At 28.8% G+C, this 25,366-nt stretch overlaps 1 protein-coding gene and 1 long non-coding RNA gene across 3 annotated transcripts in view; both read right to left on the reverse strand.

Annotated features, from left to right (window-relative positions):
• Positions 1-25,366, reverse strand: part of LOC123258558 (furin-like protease 2) — a 344,896-nt gene that overhangs the window by 286,526 nt on the left and 33,004 nt on the right. The gene's annotated exons all lie outside the window — the stretch shown is intronic.
• On the reverse strand, positions 4,860-5,141 carry LOC123258569. Its single transcript, XR_006508093.1, has 2 exons — positions 5,102-5,141; positions 4,860-4,950 (listed from the first exon to the last, which is right to left on the reverse strand). It is a non-coding gene; the product is annotated as an uncharacterized LOC123258569 (long non-coding RNA).

Genomic DNA, 25,366 nt, shown 5'->3' on the forward strand with positions numbered 1-25,366 from the left:
AAAGTAAAAAAACATTATTAAGCGATTGCTTACATCTCTATAAAATAATTATCAGACAAAAATTAAAATAAAAACTTTGATAATTTCAACTCGCTATCACTTTTGTTGTACTCATTAATAAATCAATATTTTTTAATTAATTATTCAATTTCATACTCGCCTACATGGATATCGCTCATTTTTTTTTTCATTTTGTAACTGTGACGTTAATGTTTTATCCGAATGCGTGATACATTAGCAAAAAATTTATGAAGGGCAAAACTAAGTGAACAAAAAAAAAAACAAATAAAATAAAAATATAGAAGAACCTAAAGAGAAATGAAATATTGTTTTTAATAGTAATAAATTTTTGTTTACATGAAATATTTATTCAGACTATTTGGAACAAAATATGTCAAGTTTATAAAGAGGCACTAAAGTACAAAATACGTCATTATATACTTTGGTGTCTAACGCGGAATAACATGCGGTTCTTTTGGATGAAATAATTTTTCTTTTTATCTAAAATATTTATTTACTGCTTTTAAATTCAGACAACTACATTATGTACCATTATGTAACATCATCCGAAAAAATAGTTTTTCATTAGTAAAAAAAAAAAGGCACTCTTATGATTTAATTTCAATAACTTGAACAGTGAAAAATTTATTTTTTTTTTTTTTCGTAGAAACTAGAAATTTCGTTAATTCATTCATTAAAAAAATGGATCTTATGTGATTCCCGAAAGGTCATTTTTTTTTTTTTTTTTTTTTTTTTCGTTTTAATTGCTGACCTTGTTTTTTTCTCATCTAATTTTCTTCATACACTTATCTATAGTAATGGGAGGGTGACAGAAAGGTCATTTTTGATCGTCACGTCAGGGTCACAAAATTGTCAGCTGATGCTTTTATAAATGAAGGTTCGTCACAGTTGTGGCGACATCTACCAATTTTTTTGTACTAACGTTATTAAATATCAAGTTTAATTTCAAATATTTTGATAAAAAGGAAAGAATTTTAATTACAAATTAATAAATAATTTTTTAATTTATTTAAAAAACATTAATTTTTTTTTTAAAAGCTGTTAAAAAATTATTTCTTGATAGCTAGAAATTTTTTTTGTTAAACCATTAAAATCTACATAGCTAGATTTGACCGACCTAATTTGTGACGAAAAAATGTCTGACCGTTCGAAATGACGGACTGTGACCAAAAATTTTGTGATGATCATTTTGCTATCAAATAAGGCGGTTTTTCAAGTCCGTTATTCACAAGAACATCAGTCGAAAACTAGAAATGACGGTCAATTCACATCACTACTGTATTTATTATGGAACAGTTACGTTTAAAATATTATAAAACATACAAGGGTCACTTTCAATTGTAATTGATAAAATAACAAATTATGAAATCGTTTAAAATTTTTCGGTTTATTTTATACTCTATAAGTCCATCGAATATTTGAAAATCAACCACTCACAATTAATTGATGAGTCAATTTTTTGGAACTTCGTCTTTCAAACCAAAACTCAAATTTTTTTCGCTTAGCCACAAGTTTCCAAAATGATTTTAAATCCAAAAATAAAAATTTTTTTTAACAGTTAATCCTTGTGTTTGGTGTAAATGCAATGATAAAAATAACTATCCTCTAAATTAAAATACATGAAAGTCTTGAAGTTAGTCATAGGTCGAAACTCACAAAAAACGGACCACGACTCATTATTGGTTAAAATTAAGGTGCGCGATATTCACATTTCTTGTGTATTATTATTTAACATCGAAAACTGCAATGAATTACTACTGTCATGATACACACGTTGCTATTTAAAGGAGAGTGAGATTAGGAAAACTGTATATTAAAGGTAGCAATAGTATCGTGAATGGCACTCGAATGGATCGTGACGGTCGCGATCCAGACTGCTACTCGTAATCACATGCTTGTAGCTATACGAACTGTACCCGTAACGATACACTCGTTGCAATGCAGTAGATGGCGCCGAACAGAAAACTTTTTTTTCAGTGTGTACATTTGAATAATTAAAACAAAAAGTAACAACGGAAATCATTGAAAAAAAAGACACCAAAAAAATAGGTCAAAAATTTTTTCATTTGCACAGTTTAAATTAACAAGACTTGAACGACAACTGTGTCAGTGCGTGTGTTATAGGTGAAAGCGATTTTACTGAACTACTTGTGTAACACATGTGATTACTCCTACTTTCAGCGGCCTGTCTCGTAATAAATAGGTGGAAACTTTAATGATTTGTAGATTTGTAGATATTTGTATGTATATATATACTGTTTTCTATAAATTTTTACTACTAATTCAACTAAAAATTATTATAAATAATTTAATTCAAAAACTGTCAGTAGCAGTTAATAATAATTATTACTATTACTACTTTCAGTGTCACTGGATGAATTAAGTTTACTCATAAACTTCATTATCCACAGTACATAGTCGTTTGTTCTGAACAAGTAGTTCAGTGACTGACTAATTATTTCGCTGATTATAATATCGTGTTGTAATAATGAAAAGTTGAATAAATAAATCACACTTTGATTGATCAATTCTCGCGAAAACGATCGTGTTCATGTACCCATTAAAATACGAACATGAATTGCCAATATTAATTAAAAATTTAATGGGTTGATTTATGAGAAATGAAAATTGTAAATGGTTTTTATAAAAATTAGAGTTTTATTTGCATACTTTAAAAGTGTGCCTACTTTCGCATAAAATTTTTGACGCTGTTGCTACTAGGATTTTTTTCTTTATCTTTTTGGAAGTTATCATACCTCTTTTCTTGCTTTATAAGTTATTTAAAAGACGGCCAGGTAGAATGTAGAATTTTAATAATTCAGATTTAGTGGGTACATTTTTTTCTCATGTTTTCCGAGGACGGAAGTGATACAAAATCCTTACAACGGTGAAACAATGTTCTATTTTAGCTTGACTGAACCGATTTGACTAGAAATTTATAAGTTTTCAGTCATAGTATTTTCACAATTTTTTTTCTATTCAACTATGTGGTAGTATCTAAAATTAATCATGTGCATTTTTTAGGTAGATTTTGTTAGAAATCTAACTATTGCATTAGCCCTCATGGTGGAATTTTCATCTGATTTTGCTATTTCAAAAACACCATGGGTTAAAAAATTTATATATGTATGTATATATATGTATTAGGGTGTGTCATATTTAGGCGATATTCTGGTATAGAAAATCTGGTAGTATATAGAAAATAAAAAATTATGCCGCTGAGCTAAAGGTTTTGAGTCCAATAGCGGCTTAACTCATCAAAAAATTCGATTTCCCATTTAAATAACACAGAAAAAAAATTTTTTTTTGTTTCAAGTGGACTTTTCGTTATTAAAAAATTTTTTTTTCGAAAAACCTTCTTATGGCTTTTACAAAAATATATCTCTGAACGAAGACTGTAGAACCACTATTTTCGAAGTTATAGCCCGTTAAACGGTAACATCTAAAAAAATACACGTTAAATTCCATTTAATTTTCAATCTATTACTCTTACATGAATAATTTAACTTTACTGTACATTTTTGAGCATTAAAATTTTTAATTAAAGTATTGACTCGTTTCAATATAACAATCTAAGTCAAATTATTATTAAATAGTTATTACTATTGTGAAACAATAACACTTATGGATTGAAATCATATTTTCGCGCATATTTAAAGCAATATATTCCTCAAAAATTTATCTGTTTCAAGAACAATTTTCACTCAGCCGGATAGAGGCTTCGGGACTCTGCCACATTTGTATTTTCATTGTATTAGTATACATAAAAGCATGGTATTGTGCGCCTTCAGCAATCTAAGCTCCTCGACAGGATTTAGAATTTATGAAAGATTTACTGAATTATAAAAAAATAAATAAAAATATTTCAGAAACAGCGTTAAAAAAATTCAGCAATCACTTATGGTATTTATCTGAACAACTTATTTGTTTGTCATTATTTGATAATAATGTTAGCGCAGAAATTAAATTAAAATTAATTGAATCGATTCAGAAAAAAAAAGTCAAATTAAAAACTTTAAACGATTTAATGTAAAAAATGTTAATATTAATTCCTTACTAAACAAAGAATTGTATGAATTTGCATCAGAAGAGTCGATGATTATTTTTAAAAGGTTGGAACTCCCAACTGATTTTTTAAATTTACATCCTGATCAGTGGATATCTGACAAAAGTTACAATACGTGCCTCAAAATTTTTAAAAATTTACACGTTGTTAATGATACTGCGGAACGGGCGGTCCAATTGATGGAAGTCTACAAAAGCTTAACTGCTGATGAAGAGCAGTACTTATTGCAAGTTGTAGCTGTGCACAGGAAAAAATTTCCAAATGCTAACAAGCAGACGTTAATGTTACCATTTTTAAATAAATGAAAAAACGAAATTTTTTGTAATTATAACGATTAATTAATAATAATTTGACTTACATTATTATATTGAAACGAGTCAATACTTTAATTAAAAATTTTAATGCTCAAAAATGTACAATAAAATTAAATTATTCATGTAAGAGTAATAAATTGAAAATTAAATGGAATTTAATGTGTATTTTTTTAAATGTTACCGTTTAACGGGCTATAACTTCGAAAATAGTGGTTCTACAGTCTTCGTTCAAAGAGATATTTTTGTAGAAAATTTAATTTCCTACAAAAGCCATAAGAAGGTTTTACGAAAAAAAAATTTTTTAATAACGAAAAGTCCAGTTGAAACAAAAAAAAAATTTTTCCTGTGTTATTTAAATGGGAAATCGAATTTTTTGATGAGCTAAGCCGCTATTGGACTTAAAACCTTTAGCTCAGCGGTATAATTTTTTATTTTCTATATACTACCAGATTTTCTGGTATTCGCTCTGAGTGAAGCCATGGTAGGGGAAATGAAATCGACTGAAGCGTTCGCAGTGGTTACTTTCGGAGTTACGGGAGGCTATTATTCCTAAAATTGTAAGTAAGTACACGTGGAAGTATTTATTTTGTTTTAATTTTAATAAATTAAAAAAAAATGAGACACCAGAGTTGTTGTGTCTTAAAAAATACCAGCAGAAATATTTACTGCAATCTTTTTTATTTTTTATCATTATACGTACTTGTTGTTGATTCGTTTAACTAAAAAACAAAACTGCAATTATTACACTGATAAAAGGATTTATTAACTATTAATAATTTAATTTATTTGAAGACAATTATTTAATTTATTAAACTTTAATAAATATTTTTTAACATTCAATAAATATTTATTTGGTAGGAAAGTACATTTATTAATAGTTAATAACTATTTATTAATAGTTAACGAATATTTATTAACAGTTAATAAATATTTTGTTGAGTGAATTTGTTTTGCTTGTAATATCATATGATATGAAGATTTCTTATAAACAAAAATAATTTTTATAAATTATTTGTATTAATTATATTACATTATAATAACGTTTATTGTAAAATACCGAATTCTATCATAGCTCATAATTATCTTTTGTATTTATAAATATTAAAAAGGTTAATTTATTTAGTGAATTGAATTATTATCATGTATTCCAGCTATAGGATTATAAAAAGTGTCAAAAGAAAATGCTATTTTTGCTTTTGATTTTAAATAAATATTTGCTAACAGTTAAAAAATATTCATTAACAAACAAATCCTTCTATCGGTGTATAAAATTGTCACATATTTTTTATAACTTTTTTTTTTACAATTATTTATAAAATTTATTTATTTTTATGTTTCTTGCTATTGACATACGTATAAAAACATACTCTGACAGCCTCCCGTAGTTCATATTTTGACTGGCGCTGCAGTCACACTCATAGCGAATAGCAGTAAAAAAAAATATCGCCTAAATATGACACACCCTAATATGTATATATATATAATATAACCAGCCTTGTCATCAGGATATCTCGAAAAGTTTTCAACCGATCTTGATGAAACTTGGTACACATATTTTTTGGGTAATTATCGAGGTCGAGTTCGAAGATGAGCAAAATCGGTTAATTAGTTTAGAAATGGTGGCCATTTAAAATTTTCAAAATTTTGTAAATTTCAAGTTTTGTAACTTTAACCGTGAATAACTTTTGACTGACAAAAAAGAGCTCATTTCTGGAAACTTTATGGTAAAGCTGATTATATTACCTTCAATTTGACCTATAACACTTATACTTTATGAATATTTTTAATAATTTTATGGGCCATTCAAAAATTTTAAAATAATGAAAACTTTTTTTCAAATGTCGTTTTTTTAGAATGACTTTTAAACAACTTTACCGACCGATTTCAAAAAGTAATCAGCTCTTAACATAAAAAAACTACGTCGATCGCCGCCGGACCGGTCAAAATCGCTTGATTCGTTTGTGAGATATCGTTGACGAAAAAAATCGAAAAAAGCGTTTTTTTAAACAAATTCCGAAATTTTTTATCTGATCAATTCACTGTTTGAAATTCATCATAGAATTCAAAAAAACTGCATCGACTGTTGTTAACTACGTGATAATCGGTTAACTCGTTTAAAAGTTATTGCGGATTGAAAATTTAAAAATTACATAAACATTTTTTATTCAACAAATTAAATAACATGAATAAAGAAAATCTCATATCACATGAAATCTTCCATTTCGGGTGAGGCTAAATGGCATTTTTATTTTAATCTGCTTTTGATACTTTTTCAAGTAGCTTACTATCTAGTTTTTACCAACTTCTGAATCTTGAAATTATTATATAAAATGGCTACATAAATTTTGATCTGATTACTAAGTAAAGTTTTAAAGTATGTGAGAAATTAATTTCTGAATACGGTCATAATTTTTAACTTCCCGCTAAGAAAATCGAAGATTTTCAAAAATCGGGAAGTTATTGTTTTCACCCCGTTTTACATAAATCGAGTTTTCATCGAATCTCGACGATTCGAGGTCCTAGGAAGCTTCCCTGACTATTCCCGCGATGGTATGTGTGTGTGTGTGTGTGTGTGTGGATGTATGTAAACCTCTCATAACTTTTGAACGGCTTGACAGATTTGATCGCGGTTGGTGCCACTCGAAAGGGCTTGATTGAACTTAGATTTTGAATATACTTTGGAACGATTCGGACCAGTAGATTTTGAGAAATCCCAAAAAAAGTACAAAAAAATTTTTTTCAAATGGGGTTTTTTTGGAATAACTTTTAAACGGCTTTACCGATCAATTCCAAAAACTAATCAGCTCTTAACATCAAAAAACCACGTCGATCGCCGCCAGTCCGGTCAAAATCGGTTGATTCGTTCGTGAGTTATCGTTGACGAAAGAAAACCGAAAATAGCGTTTTTTCGGAGTAACTCCGAAATTTTTCATTCTATCATTTTGAACTTGTAGATTCTTCATGTAGTTTAAAAAACTGCGTCGAATGCCACCAACCGCGTGAAAATCGGTTCATTCATTCAAAAGTTGTTGCGATTTGAAAACTCAAAAAGTAGTGTTTTATCAAACTTCTATCAAGCTTTTGACCTCGAAGAGCTCAAAAGTATTCAAGAGCTATTTTTTTGAGCTCGGAGAGCTCAAAATAACACACAAATTGTATTTGTGAGCTCGAAGAGCTCAAAAACGTCATAAGTGCAATTTCAAGCGTTTAGGTATAGGATTGGCGGGAAATTGCAGGGATGGCCTTCAAGGTCAACCGTTTTCCTAATTTTTTTCCGAAGAATCAACAAGAACTAAACATATTTTTGTTTTTAAAAGATGATTAAAGTTAAATTTATATTATTAATAACGGTCAAATATTATTGATATCAAAATAACTTTTACTTATTAACTAGACATAAAGTAAAAGATAAACAAATCCAAAAGAATATGACCCGTAAAAAAATTTTCTCATATGGCCTGACATTTCCGTGTATGGCCATGTCACAAAATTTAATATTTGATTTACCCATAACAGGTTTGATATAGTCATATTTACTTGTACATAATTTTTGAACCAAAAGTAGTGTTCAAAATCTCCGATGGGGGGGGGGGGCATAATCGCTAAATTATTTCCTTTCAAGAGAGCCAAGTATAAGTTGTTATTTTTAAAATGAAAATTATTTTTTTAACCCTCTTATGCAGTTTATCTGACATTGGTTCTTACTTTAATTAACTGTTAAACTATTTTTTTTTAATACAACATGTTAATTAACGTACACATTTCGAGATAAAATAAAAAAGTGAAAAATCATAATAAATTATTATCTTTTTAGTCTCATATATGACTACATCAGGAAATTTTTATACAGATATCACAATGCTCATTGAATTCGAAACTGTAATGTATTTTTATCCAGAGGATTAAGCAGTTTTTTTTTCCACTTATTGAACTGAGCATGCGCTGCGACTGATCAACTGACGTAATTATGCGCATGCGAGTGGGAACAAAAAATTTACTGATGTATAAAAGAGTGGTTGAATTTATTTTTTGTGAACTTTATCGAAACAAAATGGTCTTTAAATTTCACTTAACGAAATACAGAATGAAAAATATAAATACAAAATTTGAAATCTACTTATTGAAATGTATGTAGGTCCAATCAATAGTACTTAAACTTTCTTAAGACAAAATCAATTAATACCAAATTCTAACAAAGTATGATGAAAAAATTATATATTAAGATCCATTTTTAATTTTGAAGCACGTAAAACAAATTGATTACTCTGAGTACTAAGCCGACAATGAGCCTGAAGTTCACGAGATTGAATTCTACACTCTCGCCCAGTTTGTAAAAAGCTAGTAACTAAAACTGTCAAAGAGAGAAAGAAAAAGAGAAAAAAAGGGAATGAACATAGCGTAATCATTTTAATTAATGAATGATAGACGCTAAAACTAGAGGAAGACTGGCATTTTATTATTGACTCAGGAATCAGTTATTTCTGCGTAAGCATCGAATGAAAAATAAAATGTACAACAATGAACAACAAAGACGAGAACAAATAAAGTATTTATAATGTTTGTGTACAATGGATGATAAATAATAGACTTCAAGTTAATACCTGGTAAAAATAATCAAAAACTAAAAAATCTAAAAAGCTTCATTTAGTGTCAAAAGGGGTCTGCTTAACTTTATTTAAAGTTCATTCAACTGATCAGAGCTGTAAAATATAAGAATTAAAAAATTAATTTGATCATTTTGAGGAGTTTGATAAGCTTGAATCAAGTAGAATAATTCGTAATCTAAGAAGTTATTCTTGATTTAAGTAAATTTTACTCAATTTAATAATTTTTCGACTTTATTCAAGTTATTCAAATTCTTCGAAATTATAATCTTGGCTCAAAAATTTTTTTTTTAAATCAAATTAATTGTTTAATCAGTGTAGTGAAACTCTTATTAATTCAATAACTAAAAATGTTATGAAATTATGAAAATTTAATTACATTATATACCAAAGTGTAATCTGTCAAGCAAATCAATCAAATATAATTAATACACAGAAAGAAAGATTTCTTGACTGGAGAACAAAACTCTTGGCTCAAGTAAATTTTCGGTCGCCCGAAGGAAGACCGAAGTTGTCTTGGCCGAAGTAAAAATTTTTCTTGAAATTCTATTCTTGGTGGAAGTAATTTTTTCTTAATTAAAGATCATAAATACTTGATACAAGAAATTTTAATATTTGATCAAGATTTTTAGATACTTTAGGGAAGCAGCGCCACCTACTTCAGCTGAGAAAAAAATTTTCTCATCTTGAGAAAATTTTTCTCTTGAATATTTGATACCCATTTTAAATTATTTTAGCGCACAATTATACATATTGAATGAAAAAAAATGATTTAATATTATTTGATCTTCTCATTTGACATGTTAGTCAATAGAAATATTAATGAAAATTTACTATCCAGATATTTAATTTTTAGGAGCAAGAGAAAAATTTTCTCAAGACAAGAAAATTTACTTCTGTCAAGAACTTAATTTTTTGGAACAAGAGAGAAATTTTCTCAAAACAAGAAAATTTTCTTGACAAATAAATTGTCTTGGATCAAGAAACGTATTTCTTGAAGCAAGGGAATTGATTTGTTGGAATAAGTGAAATTTCTTGTGTCAAAAAAAAATTTTTTTTTCGCCCAAGTAAATAATCATGAAGAAAAATATTTTCTTGGCTCAATTAAACTTTTCTTTCTGTGTACTTTTATTATAAATCTGATTTAAATTGTTATTTACAATCCAATATAGTCGCATATTATAAAACTAAGTGGATGGGCTTTTCGACTACGTGTATGTTGGTGCAACGAGCAAAGCAGGTGCGCCCATAGACGCGTACCAAAAATCTTATCTAATACTCAGTTCACACATAAATAAATATACATAATTAACTAACGTAATCAAAAAATTACTTAACTTAATGTCGTGTTTAAAAAATGAATGGTTATATTGTACTGTAAAAATGCATAAACACCAGTATTCCTTAATGACAGCTACTTTATTTTCAACAGTAGTAAACTATTCGTTGTTTAATCGTGATACTATGTAAAATATTCGCATGAGTCGACTGGTTTTTATTATTATTTATCAATGAAATTAAAAGAAAATTAAAAGATTTATCTTGTTCCAGATTTTTTATTCAACAAACTATATGTATAGTCAAAGTCAACAATGAAATTTGATTAGAAGTAAAGTTTTATAGTTTATCAATATTAATCAATAACAATATTTCAGTATCTCCCTAGTTTTTTACAGGTGTAATTAGTGAAATGTAGTCGTTATTTTTTTTATAACTTAAACAATAAAATGTTTCAGCCATTCTTTACTCTAATGAGATATTGAAGATCTTTTGAATTAAGTAACGTTGGCTTTTTTTTTACTATAAAAGCTTAAAAACGCTCAAGTCTCAAGCTATTGTTAACTTACTTAATTTTACATTTATATGATTGAAGATATGTTCATGAATTGAAAGTTTAGAAGATGTATGTATAGACTTACAATTGTTTTGAGCGGATATATAATATTATTTAACAAGAATATTAAAGTTACTAACTCTTCCCGAATAAAAGTTATTGTGTTATTCTTCTATAAGTAAATATGAAGAAATGAAAAGAATGAAGGTGGAAGGTAAAAAGTACAATAAATTCAAGTTATATTTTTTCTTTTCAATAAAAACTTTAAGTGTGTTTTATTGTATGCTAAGAGTATGTGACTAAAAATTTTTATTAGTAAATTTCTAAAAATTTCTTAGAAAATTTTACTACCCGAAAAATTCATTTGATTAAAAATTTTTTAACAAAACTTGAGATGTTTATTCTCTTGGCGGTAATGAAAATTGAGTTCACAGATGGGCTGAATTGGTCAGTTCCTTTAGAAATGGTAGTGATTTGCAATTTTCAAAAATTCACATTTTTAGTTCTATTCTAAACAGTTTTTGTGTACGACAAATCGAATTGTCATCAAATGCATTTAAAACCTCATCAAGAAGCTTTATTTTTTTATATCTTTACAATTTTCTAGGATGAGAATTTATCTTATATTTGACAAGATTCGCTTTACAATCGTTTCTATGGGTTTACTTTTTTTAGTAATAATAAGTAAACTACTTTCATTTCGAATGTAAGATGACATATCTAAGCTCGAATTGATTTTGAGCTAAATCAATATTAATTTTTTAGACAGAAGCATCCCATGTAGGAAAGTATGGCGGGCCCAGGCTTGGCCCAGTTCTGGCCCAACTATGTACAACTCTCGGCCAGGCTTGTAAACCAGAGTTGGCCCAGTCTTGTTTCAAGTCTGGAATAATAACACTGGCCCAAACCTGGTTACCACGACTGGCCCATGCCTGGTTACTAGGATCGCTGTGTTACAGACCTACTAGGCTACTCATAAAATCTCTACTCGCAGCATGTAACGACATCTGTACTCAGATACATTTTGATTTTAATTCATTTTTATTCAGATACAACTTGATTCATTTAAATCTCTACACCAATTCAACTTTACTAAATAACACTAATAAGTATTCACGCAGAACTCTAAACAGTTACAATTGTACTCAAATATAACAGTAGTCACCTTCAACCCTGCTCAGTTTCATTTATATTCATTTTTAACTCTATTCACTAAAATTATTGCTCAGTTACATATTTATTCATAAAAAAATGTAATCAATTGTATATAAATGGGCCGGTCCATTGTTATAAATCGTATTATTGTATGTAAATCGGTTAATATATTATTGGGCCGGCCGAGGCTGATTACTCAGTCTTGGCCCAAGTATGGGCCAATAACGGTGCGTCAAACTTGGTTGCCCAGTACTGGGCCAGGCAAGGCCCCGTCGTTCAACTGGCAGTTCTTACATGGGATCTTCAAAAAATTGATTCATTTTTTTATTAATAGCCTTTCAATTTTGAACAATAACGTAAATTAATACAAATGGACTGTCAAACCGATCTGAGGTTAATGTTGTATACACAGTAGCAGACAATTTTTAGTGATTCTAAGCCACATTACCTTAAATGAAATAAACATCGTAAAAATAACTCCAATACGAAACTCTCAGGACTATAATAAATATATACAATGATAAGTCTCCGATGTTCATGTCTCCGCAAATAAGAAAATCCAAAACCATCATGGCATATTTTCTATCACAGAGTTACTCAAAAATGACTGAAAGACAACAAGCTAATAACCAGAGGACAAAATTTGACACTAATATTTAATAATCTTTTTAATACTAATATGAATTATGTAAAAGTCAATGTGATTTAATTCTGCAGGGTATTAAATCGAGAAAGATCATAATATTTACATTTTAACATGAATCTACTATATACAAGTATTACGCCACTACTTATTCCCCGCCGCTCACTTAATCAGTCATCTGAGAACGTCAAGTTGACAGTAATCACGGCTTTTGAATATTTGAATACACATGTAGGTGACATATATGTATTTTATAAAATGTATATTAAATGAAATTGTATACATATGAATTCATGAAAACACACACCTAAGTGTATTTACATAACAAATCCGAATATTTATTTTAATATTCTTTGCACAGCACTGAACTAAAAACTAAAAAGACAAACAAAGGTAAGTATACTGGAATCTCCTTATACTTGCTCTCCGCATACTTAAATGCTCTCTATACTTAACAGGATAATCTTTTTATTTTTAATCATCTTGTCCCTCAACACGGTTTGTTAATGACCAATAAAAATTGAATGCAGTGGCGGGTATTTTTAAATTTTATAGAGACTCTGCCTAGCACGCATCTGACTGCACACAGGGTAATAAGGTTTCGAAATAGTGGGGATGGAGTGAGATAAGTATATAAACAGGGAATGATCCTGGCTCGACGACGTGTCAAGTATATGGAGATCCAACGGCAAATAACGAGTTAGTAGTTTCGACTCGCTTACATGAAATTTGATTCCACTCAAACAAAAAAGAACATAGCTCCATGAATTCATTTAATTGTTATATTTTCTTATAATCAAAGTAATAAAATCAAGCTTTCTTTCATCTAAATTAGTTTACTGGTATTTCGCCAGCAACCTCACAATTTACAACGACATTAAACTAACACTTAATAATATGAATTATAATTGTAGTTTTTGCAAGACGAAGAGTATTAAATTGAATTTTCATCGCTAATAAAGTTAAAAACTAAAGTAGCCATTATTTAACGCAATTGGTTTTCTTCAGAATTTTCATTAAGTATTCATCGCAAATCACGATATTCATTATTCGCTTGATAAATACAATAAATACATATGAGTAACTTTCTTATCAGTAAAATTTCCTACCTGTTAATTCATCATTTAAGACGCAATCATTGTTCTTATTTGTTGAGTGCTCTATCGTTGTTATACAAAGTTAAGAAAACTATGAGCAAAACGCACAAACGATTTTACGGGTAATTAAAAAACGATTCAGCTATACGACACTAAAAGACCAGATTTCGTTGCTCAAAAAATTTTTTCCTGAATTTTATTATCTTAACCTAAAATTTTTTAATATTAATCCAATATAATTTTATACTTGAGTAAAATAATTTCATCTCATTTTAATGATAGTAAACTACATAGTTAGAATACTAAGATATTCATTATCTGTCGAGGGCAATGTTTTTACTATGTGCTATATTTTATTCAACAATTCCCTAATTTACACGATTTATGATAATCTGAAAGGCGAAGACTTAAGCTATTTAGCGATACAACGCAATGTAAATGCATAAGATATACTTAAAAATTTTCAAAAATAAATTCGTTTTGAAGAACAAAGTTCATTTCAAAAAATTACAAATTATTGACACTAAAAAAAATAAAATTTCTCCAATAAACCATTTATTATTGGAAAAAGAAGAAATCTAGTATGATTTCCTTTAACTTATTAATCACGATCAAAAATTATTTAATTTGAAATAGCCAGTCCCATGGCTAAGCGGTATAATGCTTGTCATGCTTGCTTGGGACTGGTGAGGCGTGGGTTCGAATCCCGATGTGAGCTGAAATTTAATTTTCAGTGAACATCGGTGCTCGTAACTCATGCCGGGCTGTACAGGTTTGGGTATTTTGATGGTTTCCCTAAGCCCTGTGCTACCGGTGGGGCACAGGCAAATGCGTGCAGTTTCCCCATAGTCGGCCCATCGCCGCATTACTCTCCAGGCTGAAAAAGTATGAAATACCGCCAAACTTATTCTGCCAAACTTAATGTACCGATCAGCCTGGAGTCCCCTTCCGGTCTCGGCCGGACCCCCATCGAGACAGAAGTCTGAAAAGCGGTGTTAAAATAAAAAAAAAAAAAATTTATTTAATTTGAAATGTCCTGATATACTCATTAAAAGACATATCGTGCTTGATAAGGCTTTATATATTTTTATTGGAATTAATGAACCCATATCAAATTTAATGTCATCATATATCTCCATATATATTTTGATCAAAGATGTCAAAGATGATGTTGAAAATTTCTGACGAAGAGCGCATAGCAGCTAAATCGTTTCTTTTTAAGAGTTAAGTCTGCAGACTCATGAGTTTTTGAGTTCTAAGATACAAATCATTATTTTCGTTCTCTTCTCAAGAAAGAGAAATAAGTAGCTATATCAGAAATCAGAAATCAAAAATAAAGAATTTAAAAATTATAAAAATTTACAAGTAATAAAAGTATGTTTTCTAAATACATAAACTACTAGTAAGTGTAAACATTAATATCTTTCAACAATGTTATTTCAGCATGGCAAATGAGACTAATTTAAACAAGAAAAACTTTACTCGGAGGTTTTTTATTTATTAAAATAAAACAAGTTACACAACTATAAAAAGTTGTAAAAATTTAATCTTTGTTTGACAAATGAAGAAAATACCTACTAAAACTTTAAGACAACTTGAATAATTAAATCAAAAGTGTCTATATCGTCCGAACTCATTTATTATCGAATTTTTCTTTTTTTTTTTCTCAACTATATGCTTCTTCATTCACGTATAAACTTGAGAGTTTTACTCAATTAAAATCGAGTTTACTCGTTTTCTGCAGTGCGAGTATCCAAAAATAGAGTGAACTCAAAATAGTTAGATGAGCTTTAACTTTGTTTAACCTTCTTATGCTTCTTAAGCTTCAAGAATTAAGAAAAATGCCTCAACTCTCCACTACACTAATGGAAATACCATTCACTAATAAAATAACTCTTCAGCCAACGAATGGAAGTAAAATACAGTATCGAATTTTCAACGGTTTACTGATAAGAAAAAATTCGCTATGGCAATTTATCGTTTTATTTTAAAATTTAATAAAATACTACAACATTCCGACCATTCCTATGTAAACAAACAATATCATTCAATATAATATATCGCTAAATTTTTTTAGTTTATAAAATATAACATAAATAGAATTGCTAGAAACTATTTTATAGTATAGCCGTTCTTTGAGTGGTTTAGTATCGATACAATTTACCATTTACAGCAAATAAATGTTGAAACTATCTTTATAAAATATGAGTTCGCTTGTAGCTGGAAAGGACGTCAAATTAATTTTTTTTTTTTTCAACATTTTTACAAAATAGAGCTATTAATTTAATTATCACTTTCTAATTTTCAAAAATAAAGTTAAATCTATTGTTTGGAATTCAAATAATAGTTGACTTTCGAACAGACCTAGAACAATAGCCTTATCTAAATATATAATTTTTAGTTGAATTTAAGTTCAAAGATTATGACTGTATGAATTCAGCAGATTTATGAAAAGGATCGGGGATCGGTCAATAAAACTTAAACTGTGAACGAAGTATTTGAACAGCAGACAATAGAATCTATGCATGGTAAAAATCGTCAAGTGTGGATGTAAAACTTGTAAGTTGTGCCAACTCATTCAACTCATTTTGGAAAGATCTAGGAGACTTATCTTCATCCTGTCGTAAATCCAGTAAGTATCCGCAGGAAGTACTGTCTTTGAAATTCACGAATATAACCGAATAAAGAAATATATCTTTAAAACGGTTTAGCCTTCCTCGCTTTTGCTGTATGCTTTCCCCACCTCTACCTCTACCTCTACCTCCACCTACATTACCATCACCATTAGCAGCAGTAGCATTGGTAGCTTATAGCTATACAGTACAACCATGCACACGGATAATTCGTAGGTTACGGGTTGTTTATCGCTCTGTACGCGGCTGAATTTAATTGGACAATTATTCACGTAATTAGGTGTTATTTGTCCAGAATTATATCAATTTGTGGTACATACAATTACTAGGATTCAATATCAAAATGACACGATCTGCGTGATTCATTATTTCATGGGCGAGCATTAATATAATAATCATAATAAATTTTATTCACAATAAACCTCTGACATAAATAAATAATATTTGTTATTCAAGTAGTTTTATCATTGTTAAATATATAAGAACGTACGTATTGTTTGTAATTTTCATATCAAAACTTCAACTTTTATTATTACTTTCATATTCAACATAATAATCAAACTTTAGAAAAGAACTTAAGAGAGACCCTCAAGAAAGTCATGTCTCTCTGTCGTGCTTACTTAAGGCGATAAAAATACAGGCTGCATAACAAAGTTTTAAGCAAAATTTTCATGTCTGAGAAAAAAAAACTAAAATATGAGAAGGAAAAATTTTTGTCTAACATAAAACTGCAATAAAAAAAAAGAAATTTTTACTTCCTCTTTGTAATATTGATATTTTGTAGGTAGTTTGATATTGAAAAATTTTCAAGCTTACTTCTTTCTTTCTTTCTTTCTTCCTTTCTTTCTTTCCGTTTCCTTCTAATATGCAGTTTAGGGTGAGCCAAAAGAAAACTAAACTATCGAATTTATGGCTTGAAAAAGATCTATATACTGAGAAAAAAATTTTCCTGCTTGAAAGAAATTTTAATTAAATTCTGAAAAGTGTCGCTGACTATTTGAAATTTTCCATTTAAGTAAGAAGTATGTATATAATGTATAATTTTTTTGTTTTTTTTTTTTAAATTTATTTTTATTTAGAGTCGGTTTTAACTACTGTGATCATATCACCGACTTTGACTGGTGGGACCGATATATTGGGGTCTTTTTGGGTTGTGAGAATCTTAGCCTACGCGGCAAAGGTCGAATCTCAACCAAGCTGGTTCCTAAAACCAGCTTGGGATTCGAACCCACATCTGGCCGGTGAGTTAGTTCGAGTGCTCTATAGGCTATGCGCCTTTGACCACCCGGATAACGTCGCCGATTTATATATAATTTTGTTTTCATTGAAACTGTAGTAACTTTTGAAGAATTGGAGAAAAAAATTTTTCATTTGCATATTCTTGTCAAACATTAAATTTCCTAAAAAAAAATTCTTGAGGTGTAACTTCGAAACTCAATAATTCGCAAACCTATAGGCCATCAAATTTTGAGAAAAATAAAAAATTAGTTTTAAGGGTTCGTAATTAGAAATATTCATATTTGGCATAGTGAAATTAATTCATAGTTAAGTCAATTTTACTTGATTCAAGAACTTTTCTACTTCTTTCAATGCAAAAAATTATTTTAAACTATTATTAATACAGAAAAAGTAGCGAAAATCTGAGAATTTTTTTACTTTAGCATCATCCCGACAAAAAATTTGTTTGGGATTTCCCAGGATTATATCTAAACCTCATTGAGTTCTGCACGAAAAGAACAAAATGACACTGCATATCCTGTCGTATTATACTCAGTGATATCTGTGGTGAAAAAAATTTCACAAAATAGCAAATATACTCCAGATTATACTAAATTATTTTTGGATTATACTCCGTGTAATCTCCGATTTAATCGAGTAATTTTTCTGGTTATACCGCGTAAGATTACACGGGATATAATCCGAAAAAATATCCCAAAATATTTCATAAAAAATTAGAAAAACGGTTGACCCTGAAAGCTATCCCTGCAACTTCCCGCTAATTCCATACGTAGGCGCTTAAAATTGCACTTATGAGGTTTTTGTGCTCTTCGAGCTCAAAAATAAAATTTATATGTTATTTTGATTGAGAACATTCAAGCCTTTTATTGTGAGACAAATTATTTGAATGGAGAATGAAGTAATCTATTTTTTTCGCATGAATATTATTTTATTTGATGAATAATGGAAATTTGCGATAGTAAAAATTAAATGTAAAGATAATATCAATGCGAATTCGCCCTGATGAAAAGCTAAAAATTTTCTTTGCCTCGAACTCCACGTTGATAATACTTTATTCCGTTACTTTTGCTGTCACTTTACTAGAAGTTATTGCTCCATAGTCTTGTTCACAGCAAGCGAATAAACTTCATCTCCATTTTAACCTCGTAAATTTAACGTACTATAACTGTAGCAATCACTAGTAGAGAAGTCTATGTGGGGCTTCTTCAACGAGATGCAAAAATGTGCAGCCCCAAAACAACAGTCATAACCTCATGTGTGTGCGATAATATCTGTGTGTTAAGCCAGAATAACTGTTTTGATTTATCCTCTTATATTTTTTGAATAGCTTATATGTCTTCAGTAATGATACCTACTTATAATTTGTCATGTAAAAATTTTATCTATACATATAAATCAAACACTGAATTTGTGATTTTAAAAACTACTTTTACTTTCGAGTTGATAAGAAAAATGACTAAAATAATCTAAGAATATTCACCTCTGTTTGATAAGCAAATGAAAGTATCTTATTGACTTTGAAAGTGTCAAAGGTTATGGAATAACTTTCTTAACAGAAAAATATCAATATTTACTTTGATCGATTCAATTAACTGAATAATTTCAAAGCGAGATGATACCTATTATCTACTTGCGACTGATATTATCATGTTTACTTATGAATGTAATGTAGTCCTCAAAAATCAACACATCTGGTTTAACGTAGAAGCTTTATTACTCACACCAAAAATTTACTACTGTTAATATCAAATCTTTTCTATGATCAGAGTTGAAATACATAACATAAAAAAAATTAAAGCTGCAAGAGAATAAGTCCGATTAATAATTTGACAATTATTGATTTAATTGTAAAATAAATACCGGATAAATCAGTTTTTAAGAATAATCAATTTTGAAATATTCTGAAGCAACCGAATAACTAAATTTTTCGACTGTTTTTGGTAATTCCGTAGTGAATAAGAAAATATAACTCAAAATATTTTTAATAGTTTAAATATATCTACAATTAATCAAACTTTTAAAATGAAAATTAATTTTCAATAATGATTGACCTAAGAAATAAATGATTAACTTATTATAAGTATGGATGTTGAAGATATAAAATTACACAAGATTTGACCAAACGACAAAATAGATGGATCAATCTCAGTTACCAATTATCACTAGAAAACTTCATTGAATCCTATATCATAACCTACCTTTTAAAGATACCAATATATCCTCAAAACATATTTAGCATGATCTTATTTAAGATTAATAACTAAAGATTTAGTTATTCACTTTCCTTCTGCTCGTAAAATTTTGTAATTGTACAATATCAATAACAAAATTACTTCTTTATTTAAAATCTATTTTTCAGTTTATTAGAATAATTTTTATATTTTTCATTCTTCTAGCTACAAAACTTCATAATATAATGCATGTATGTATAAATTTATAAACTAATTCTAATTTACAAAGTTATTTTAATTAAGGTGTAAAATATTTCACGTCAAAAAAAGAGCTTAAAACCTTTCAATAAAAATCACTCTCACTTGTTATGTAATAAATGTAATGCAGCGTAATAATTTTTATATGCTTGGGTTTACGTTTTCAGATTCTTATAGATGTGCTTGATAATAATAATTTAGAAAAATTTCAATATCAAAGAGATAATTTCATTTACTTTGAAAGTTATTCATGATTCATGTTTGTTTAAATTCAATATCATGTCTTTTTATAGCGTTTACAATGTTAGAAGAGTATAGAATCGGTAAGAATATACTTAATTATCAAATTCAAGTTTTTTTCCACCCAGAGTACAAAATATTTTTATCCAAGTTTTTTAACTTCCTGCTAAGAAAATCGAAGATTTTCAAAAATCGGGAAGTTATTGTTTTCAACCCGTTTTGCAAATATCGAGTTTTTATCAGATCTCGACGTTTGAAGGTCACAGGAAGCTTCCCTGACTATCCCCGCGAGGTTGTCACTATGTCTGTATGTATGTATGTATGTATGTATGTGCGTGCGTGCGTGTGTGTGTGTGTGTGTGTGTGTGTGTGTGTGTGTGTGTGTGTGTGTGTGTGTGTGTGTGTGTGTGTGTGTGTGTGTAACTCGCTTATAACTTTTGAACGACTGAACCGATCGGAACGTACTAAACGGCGTTCTAAAGAGTTCCCTCAAACTTAGATTTTCTGAGAATTTGAACCGATTCGGACCAATAGATTTTGAGAAATTTTGAAAAATCTCAAAAAAAATAAGAAAAAAATCATTTTTGAAAGTGGTTTTTTTGGAATATCTTTTAAACGGCTCGATCGATCAACTTCAAAAACTAATCCGCTTTTAAGCTTGAAAAACCACGCCGATCGTGGTTAATCCGGTCAAAATCGGTTGATTCGTTCGAGAGATATCGTGAGCGAAAGAAAACCGAAAAAAGTGTTTTTTTGACATAACTTCGTCATTTCTTCTCCGATCGTTTTTGATGATATAGAATAATTTCAGAGCTTAAAAAACCGCGTCGATCGCCGCCAAAAACGTGGAAATCGGTTGATTGGTTCGAGAGATATCCTCGATAAAATATTTGGAAACAATTGTTTTTTTAACATAACTCCGACATTTTTCGAATAACTTTTAAACGGCTTCACTGATCGATTTCAAAAACTAATCAGCTATTAGCATGAAAAAATTACGTCGATCGCCGTCAAGCCGGTCAAAATTAGTCAATTCGTTCAAGAGATATCATGAACGAAAGAAAACCGAAAAAAGTGTTTTTTTGGAATTACTCTAAATTTCCTAGTTTTATCAATTGAAACTTGAAGATTCTTCATGAAACTAAAAAAATTGCGTCAAATACTGCCAATCGCGTGAAAATCGGTTGATTCATTTAAAAGTTAGTGCGGTTTGAAAATTTAAAAAATATTGTTCTATGAAACTTCTATCAGACTCTTGAGCTCGAAGAGCTCAAAATAACACATAAATTGTATTTTTGAGCTCGAAGAGTTCAAAAACGTAATTAGTGCAGTTTTATGCACCTAGGTATGGAATTAGCGGGAAGTTGCACGGATGGCCTTCAGGGTCTACTGTTTTTCTAATTTTTTTATATCCAATATATGTTTCTGAATATAAAAAAACTAGTATTTTTCGCCTAAGATTACCTAAGTTTTTTCTGGAGCTAAAACTTTAGACTGTGTTACCATAGCAATCGCAGGGGTGGCGCCACCAATTCTCTGATTTCCCTCTAATTTCACAGTCCTAGCGTGTTTTTTTACATCATTGAAAAGTTGTACTAATTTATTATTTATTGAACAATTATCTAGCTGTATTACAATTGATATTATAATTTGTAAGGATCCTTGGGTATAATAAAAGTAGCTCGAATGGGGTTTACTATCGCTGCAACAAATCTTTGAAGTTAATTGTTTTATTTAGTTAATGCTTTAACGGGTTATTTATTATATAAATTTGATTTAATAAAAAAATATAAATCAAGCCGTTGAAGGTAAATAAAACTTAAATTTTTTTAACTTTAATTATAATTAATTCAATTTTTTTTAAATTAATTATAATTGATAAATTAATAATTATTAATTTATTAATTATAATAAAAGAGGTCCACAGTATTATAGACGCATCATTTGAATCATTTGCATCTGTGTCAAATGAGGTTAAGTCAACCATATTTTTATTTAGGTATTTTGCTGAGAAAGAAACCGATTTTTTTAATAATCACTATACTTAGTAGTATAGGAAAAAAACTTTTTTTTTCAGTGAAGAACAAATGTAGGAATTGTCAACCGCAGAGTATTACTCCAATGAAAAGAAAGAAACTCCTTGAGTTAATTACAGCAACATTAAAGCCATTAGAATAGTTACTAACCGCTCGTGTAAGTTCCTCTCTCCTAAACTTCTGTTAGTTGACGTTTGATGCTGCTCTTCTCGCTTGCATGTATCTTTATCTGAATCTACGTAAACAAAGTTAAATTCTACATCCAGTGTAAGTCATCGTTACGCTCAAGAATTCTCGCAAGCCCAATGAATCTGCTTGAAGAAGTTAAAGTTGAGGATAGTAAGCCAGTCTAAAGTTTTAAGATAGTGAATAGCGCGATTTAACTTAGTAAACGACGAATTGCAATACTATAATATAAACTTTATAATACTTTTTATATTGATGAATTTTCAAAATTGCAGGAAATTAAAATTTAATCACAAAGAGAACATTATTTAATAATCAAAACTAATTCATTTATTTCTTAATTAATATTTTAAAATTAATTTTTTTAGCTTATAAATTTAAGGATATTAAAAAAAGGTAATAGTGGAAGGAAATTCGATTATTACTTGGTGTTTAAAAAAGCGTAATATCGCGTGTGAAAAACATTTAAAATCCACATAAAAAATAAAGAAGAAATTTTACCTTTGAATCCCCGTAGAGAGATAAAAATATAAAAGTTCTCCTCTATAGTATCATTAAAGAGAATCGTTCTATAAAGAAGACATACATATACAGACCTTTTTTTTATTTCTCTTGTTCCTTTTCCATTTTTATCTCGCTTATCAACTTTTCCTACTAACTGCATCTCACATTAAAAAGAATATATTTCATTCAAAATGAGCTAAAAAATTTTTATATATTTTGAATTGCGAAAGTAAAAAATTTTCTCTGCCAAAAATTAAAATCAACCTGTTATTGTGTTGAAAATATCATCCGTTATTTTAAAAGAGAAAATCTTATTATTTATGAATTACTTCTTTTACAATCAATATTCATCCAATGTGTTTTAACCAACAAATACATCATGTTTCAACCATCTGATTATTTTTCGCAGGGTAATTAAACATGAGAAAAATCGTTTATCCAACTTTATTAATTTTTTAGACGATGGTCTCAAAACCAAAAAAATAATGTTTAATAGATATAACGATTCATTGCTGTTAAATTATTTTTTCTATTTCTTCGTTTTGAATATATTCAATCAAAAAATCAAATAATATAATAAGGTGTATAGTGAATAAAATATTAATTAAGTAAAGGTAAAAAAAAAAATCATATTACACATATACACATACTTCTTATCGAATTATCACGTTAATCTTGACTGGCGTCAAAAAATCTAATTTTCAAGAAACAAAAAGAAACGAAACAAGAGAAAATTAAAGACAACATAATATTCACCATTTTATTTATGAAGTTAAAGAAGTTTATTTGAACTAAAATCAAAAGGTCAAGATTTTTTTTTTTTTTTTTTTTTTTCGTCAGCGAAAAAAGTATTTTCTTATATTGCCTAAAGAAAATTTTTGTGGAAAATGACAAGAAGTTTTGACTTGAGACATTTTCTCCGATAAAAATTATTAATTTAAGAAAATCACATTCTTCGTTCAAGCTAACGTTGGTTTTTTTTAGGAATCTGAAAATTCTTTTGTACTAACATTATTTATTTTCAGTCGAAAAAATTTTTTTCTATGAAAAATATAAAAAATGGTTTTTTGTCCTCTTCTTTTCATTATATTATGAACTGTAATTAACAAAAATATGAGAAATTGAAAAAAGAAAATTTTGGATGGTTCAATACTGTTATTCAATCAATCACAATGAGTTATGTACATAAATTTTCTGGCCGAAATGCGCTCCCCGGTTAATAAATTCGCCAAGGTGATTGATTGATTGATTGATGTTATTTTAACAAATAATGATTGGCAATGATTGAAATTAAGAAAAGCACTATATGAATACTTCACTTCAATTTTATATTATTAAATTTATTATTATCAAATACAATAAATAATAGCTATCAATTCATGATGCAAGATTATCCAAAAATATAAATTATTAATTTGGAAATGCAAATACGAAAGTGTTTAACAAGACAATAGTATATGTACTAGTTCTAGTACTAGTAGAAGTAGTGTAATAATAGTATATTGTGCAACAAGTGCGACAAGTTGTCGATTGCCCACGAAAACGAAGTTGAACGCACGAGCGAAGCGAGTGCGGTCATTCGCTTGAGTGGGTAATCGACAACGTCGTACGAGTTGCACATACTATTTTGTATTACAAATGCGGCGATAGATGTGGGTTCAGGGGCGAAACCCCGGCGGGGGGTTGGGGGGAGCCCCCCCCCAGTCCATAAAAACAAATAAAAAGTTAATAAAGAAACAAATATATATCACATAATAAATGCAAAATCACTAATATTAATTAACAAAAAATAAATTTACACATTGAAACAATCAACACAAAATTAAATGACATTAAATTTAGCTGTCACTACAATTTTTTAATCTTCTTAAAAAAACAAATTTGTTCCAAAAAATTATTCATAAAAAATTGCATTTTTTATTTTATAAAATTCCTACATGTCAATTTTAAAAAAAAAATTTTTTTGTCATAATTTATTTTTTACAAAAATTATTAAAATGATCAAATTTCTGCTCAATTAATTTTTATCACAATTAGCTCAATATTAATTAATTATTTTTACTTTCGTTAAAAGTATGAAGTTTGTAATGTCAACCTCACTTCTTTAATATTGACAGTTGGATTGTGTTTTTTTTTGGTATTTATTTTAATTTTAGCAATTTTCACAGTCAATTGCATGCGACAAGGATAGTTTGAGTGCGCCACGAATAATTTGCGTGCGACAAGTAAACTTGTCGCACTTAAATAACGGTTTTATTTATGAAAAAACTCATGCGTAATTTTAAAATGGGCAAACAGCTCTTTTTCAACCGCAACAGCGAGCGCCAAGATACTACTTTTCCCGCATGAGTAATACAAAGAAATG

Source organism: Cotesia glomerata, linkage group LG2, assembly GCF_020080835.1.
Source record: "Cotesia glomerata isolate CgM1 linkage group LG2, MPM_Cglom_v2.3, whole genome shotgun sequence".
Classification (NCBI taxonomy): Eukaryota; Metazoa; Arthropoda; class Insecta; order Hymenoptera; family Braconidae; genus Cotesia; species Cotesia glomerata.